We start from the raw sequence: 5,851 nt of genomic DNA, 5'->3' as shown, positions 1-5,851 counted from the left end.
TTATTTAATATCTTCGGTAGACAGCATTGCATTACTTGCTATCTTCGGTAGACAGCATCGCATTACTATATTCGCTGCTATGTCTTCGGTAGATAGCATCGCATTAATTGCTATCTTTGGTAGATAACATTGCATTAATTGCTGTCTTCGGTAGATAACATCGCATTAATTGCTATCTTCGGCAGATTACATCGCATTAATTGCTATCTTCGGTAGATAGCATCACATGATTGATATCTTCGGTAGGCCTAAATAGCATTGCATTAATTGTTATCTGCGGTAGACAGCATCGCATTAATTGCTATCTTCGGTAGATAACATCGCATTAATTGCTATCTTCGGTAGATAACATCGCATTAATTGGTATATTCGGTAGATAGCATCGGATTACTTGCTATCTTTGGTAGATAGAATCAAATTATTTGATATCTTCGGAAGATAGCGTCACATTATAATTGCTATCTTTTGTAGGTATCGTTGCATGAATTGCCATGCATTTTCGGTAAATCAGATAGCATCACATGAATTAATATCTTCGATGGATAGCACCTTATTGATTGCTATCTTCGGTAGATATAGCATCGCATTAATTGATATCTTCCAGCATTGCATTAACAAAAAGAATATCTAATGTAAAAGAGTAAATTTCGAGCAATTTTACTCTGAAATAAGTACATACCATGATCGATCCAATGGAGGGAGTGAAACGAAAGAGCTAACGGAGAGAGTGAACATGAAGTATATTAACTCTTTCCAAAGGGAACTTTGCAAAAGTAAAATGGAGTGAAATTCACTTTCAAAAGATTGAAATTGTATTTATAGATTGATCACTTTATCATACCGTTTTAGGTCTGTAGTCATGTCCCCATGTCCACGAACATAAAGACAGAGTGAATTGTCAGTGATTGTAGCACTTTTTGGCACACCTTTGAAAGGGACCCCTTGCAACGTGTCATATAAGTTTTGCACTTTACCTATGTTCAGGATAGTCTTATTTTGTTGAGGGAGTCAACCCTCCTAGATAAGCCTCCGACCTCCTCAAATAAAGCGACACTCCCCTCTAAAAAAGCGGGCTTGTTTTTGTTTGTTTTCACATGTTTCACCTCGAATTGGTCATTTCTATTATTGGCACTTTCCTGCCATTGATTGGTTCACCCCATGGCCCCAGGCAGGAAAGTGACAATTATGATAGAAATGGGCTATATAAACGGCCTACTTGTTGATCGTTGGGTGATGAAGTTATACAAAATATTATGTACAGCAGTTCTCTTAATTCTTTAATCAGATCATTGTTAGAACTTAACATTCTTCTCGAGAAAAGGTCCATATTCCATACTCATTAAGTCATTAGATGAAAGCTGGATTTATACGACCTAAATTTTGCACGCTAAACAAATGTGTGATTAGTTTTTCTGCAAAAGCAATCAAGTATGCCTTTTCAGGTCCATGGCTTTCTAGCCGTGCTAAATGAACAAGACATGCATTTACAGCATTTACAACAACAATTAATGACTAAAGGACATAAGTCACTTTCTCAGTTCTCACTCGACCCACTTATTCGCTTCATGGAATTCATCTCTAAGCTTCTGTACGTCCTTCCTCGTCTCTCTGTTACTCACAAGATTTTAACACTCGTCTTCCTGTTTCAAATATCACATCTAATACGCTTTTTAGAAGGGATAATTTCATCGCCCTAATGTATTTAAACCTCATTTCGAATAGAATAAAGTAGACTTAAATGAGAAACATATGCAATTTGAATTTCATTGTTATAGCTCTTTTTGTCATTGCAGAGCTGTTATTTGTTTGAGGTTTTTTAACTCTCGTCATTTAATGTGGCTCCTAATAGTGGCTTCATGAACTTCATATTTTATAAGCTAGGCTTGCTTTACACCGTTCAGAGGTCTTTCAAATAAAAGTTGACAAAATGCATACATTTGCGCAACGTTTGTTCAAAGTTGCAAAATGCACAGGCTCTCAAAATTCTGAACTTTGTTAACGTTTGACGAGACTTTGGCAAGATGAATATGATTCTTTCGTTATGGATGATAGGCCTATTTATGTTGTCTGCCGAAGATAGCAATTAATGCGGTACTATCTAAACCAAACATAGCAACTAATATTTTTAGTTATCCCCTGTTTGTTCATGCAATACGAAAAATATCACTGGTTTTGAGGTCGTATCACACGAGGCCTCAAAACCAGTGATATTTTTCGTAGTGCACATGAACAGACAGGCGGGAACGAATTTATCATTCAGTAGACATGAATTTAACATAAATAAATAAATTAATTAATTAATTAATTAATTAATTAATTAATTAATTAATTAATTAATTAATAATTAATTAATAATTAATTAATTAATTAATTAATTAATTAATTAATTAATTAATTAATTAATTAATTAATTAATTAATTAATTAATTAATTAATTAATTAATTAATTAATTAATTAATAATTAAATAATACCACAATCATAAAATGATCAAGTTATAGGCCTACTCCAAACTCTTCCAAGTATGCTTTACAGTTTTCTGTCATGCAACTACCGCCAAGCCATGTAATACAGCGCGCCATTGCCAACGCGTGACGCACACTTAGCACGCGACGCGAGGTAGCGCGTAATTGCCGTCTCTACCGCATACGCGATCAGCACAGTGTACAATACAACGCGAGTATGCAGGCCCGTTAATTGCCGGTACTGATTAAGAGCTGAATAATACGTCTATATATTGTACGGTAATTTATGAACGCTGAACAATACGAAATTATATTATTTGGCTATTAACCAATGAAATGTCGTTATTCATGTCTACTGAATGATAAGATGTTATCTACCAAAGATAGCACTTAATGCGATGATATCGGCAGAAGATTAATGTGATGCTATCTATCGTATATAGCAATTAATGTGATGCTATCTACTGAAGACATCAATTAATGGGATGCTATCTACCGATGATAGCAATTACTGCGATGCTATCCATCTATGATAGCAATTAATGTAATGTTATCTATTGAACATAGCAATTATTGCCATGCTATCTACCGATGATAGCAATTTATGTGATGCTATCTACCGAAGACAACAATCGATGTTATAAAAGCAATTAATGCGATGCTATCTACCGAAGATAGCAATTAATGCGATGACATCTACCGGAGACAACAATTAAGGTGGTGCTGTCTACTGAAGATAACAATTAAATCGATGCTATCTATTAATGAAAGCATTTAATGCTATACTATCTTCCAAAGATAGCAATAAATGCGATGCTATCTACTGATGATAGCAATTAATGGGATGTTATCTACAGAAGATAGAAGTTAATGTGATGCCAGCTACCTTAGACAGCAATTAATATGATGATGATATCTACCGAAGATAGCAATTATTAAATGGGATGTTATTTAAAAATCGACGCTACGCTACTGATGCTAACAATTAATATACGATGATATTTACCGAAGATAGCAATTAATGCGATGCTATCTACCAAAGACAGCAATTAATGTGATGCCATCTACCGATGCACCGATGATAGCAATTAATGCGATGTTATTTACCAAACATACCGGTACGGTCCACAACTTATAAGTTCCCCCCTACATTTTAGAATAAGTCAAAACCCATACCTTTTTACACGTTTGCTTTTTGTCAAATATTTTTAAAAGTATTTAGGGGGAACTTATAAGTTGTGGACCCTATAGCAATTAATACGATGCTATCTACCGATGCCACGTTTTGGACTACATGAATGCCTGTCATACAAGTATGACATTACATATATTATTTAATAATATAAATGTAAAGTAATTAATTTTTAAAACGCAGTCACGATATTCAAATGCATGCGCAGTAACGACATCCAAAGTATGATTTATAGCCGAAAATGTTAGCATTTCATTAAACTTTCGCATTTGATGCCGCGGGCACAAGATCTTTTCCATCCAAAATGCGTATTATATTCATGCTATTAAGCTAAAATTGTAGTGCAAGATAAATTTCTTTTAAACAAAACCAAATATTTAACTCACTTGACGATTTTGCCTATAATGGTCGATAGGAATCATCAGAATGATGTTTGCAGACCCTTAGGTATACCAGAACGAAATTCAAATTTCACGATATCTTTGCTAAACGAATTAATCTGCAAGACATTTTTTGCACGTAAGCATTATGTCGCCAGTGATATAAAAATCTCAACTTTTTTTGAGAAAAGTGGGGGTGATGCTGTGGATCACGAAATGCCTTTTTAAATAAAATAAAAAAGGGCATTTTGAGGAGGAAAATGATTTTTTTAAATATTTCGTGACATAACAAAATTCTTACGTTTATCACTAAACACAACATTCTCAATTCATACTAAATTTAGATTTCTACATTTTCAATTTTATGGACATGCTTTAAAATTACGATAAAAAACTGAAAATATATTATAAATTACTTATAAAATTGCATGCAATTTAAATAAAACAACCAATGATCAAGTTGTGTTAAATGTGGCAGAATGAATGCTGTTAAAATTACCAAAATGTCCGGTTGTTTTGTAATTTGTGACAATAGTATTCGATAACAATTTTGATTAATCACTAACCTCACTAATACAGCTATAACATCCGTGATCTTTCAACATTTTATGCATTGTTATAGCTTCTCACACATGCTCACACACAAATGTATTCCCACATACAGCTGATATCAAAACTATTCCAGTAATATCGCCCTAAGTTCTTATCAATATTTTCGATAGAAATTGTTTACATAAAAAATATCCACAGCTATCCACCAAAAAATGTTGCAAACGGAAGGAAAGTTTCAAAAAGCCCCCACTTCAGCTTCCTTTGTAAGATTTGGTCCCGATAGACAGCTTTTTATTACTTGTAACCAGATGAAGAATTTGAGTTACGAATTTTTGGACACACCTTCTTGCCAAAGTTCTTACTTACAAAGTTATTGATAGAGGTGTGTGGTAATGGCTGGCAATAAAAAAAATTTCAAACCTGATTTTTTTTTCATATTTATGTCCCAATTTGCACCTAAATGAAATCGGCCAAATTTGTTGTCCTCATAGGTCGATATAAAGACATAAATATTTTATTATAACTTTATGTCCTCCCATAGACTGCATGTTAAATGGCCAAAATTACAAACTTGTGGGATTTCTTTTACGTTACCTTGTTATTTCAGGTTAAATGGGCAGCAACCCTTCCCGGTAGTTTTTTTTAATTTTTTATGTCGAGCATATTTAGGTGTCAACAGCTGAAATCTAGAAGATTACGCTGACGAATCTTCGGCCAGACACAAGTGATCTGGTGAACGAAGGGGTCGCCGTAGATAGCTGGTCGGGGTATTTTTACAGGATAGGCAAGTGTAGCCGACAATCGGGCTTGTTACCCTGTGTGATCGGAACCGAAAGAATAACAAAATTAAAATTTCGAGTTTTAGGGGCCTGAGCTTTCGATCCCATCAGGATCTTTATCAAAGGCAGAGTGACAAGACAACACACAAACATGCATATATATAGGGACATGGACATAAAGGAAAAGGAAATTAGCAAAACAATAGAAGACATAAGTGTTTCCTGGGAAATATCAATTGGGGCAGGAAGGAGGATGTCATGAATGGAAATGAGAAGGATAAGGAAATGAATGAAGACAATTCAAATGAATGGTAAAAATACAATAACATAAACATATCCCATAATGATTGAAGTAAATAGAAAATAAATACTAAAATAATAAAGTGGAGGGAAAATATTTTTAAAAAGTTATGGGGGGCAAAATATAATAATAATGAAAAACAAGTTAGTCGTTTCCCTCTTGGATGTTGAGACCGTCTGGCTG

This window comes from Amphiura filiformis, chromosome 20 (genome assembly GCF_039555335.1).
Source record: "Amphiura filiformis chromosome 20, Afil_fr2py, whole genome shotgun sequence".
Lineage (NCBI taxonomy): Eukaryota > Metazoa > Echinodermata > Ophiuroidea > Amphilepidida > Amphiuridae > Amphiura > Amphiura filiformis.
The sequence above is the reverse complement of the archived record's forward strand: the minus strand, read 5'-3'. Positions refer to the sequence as shown.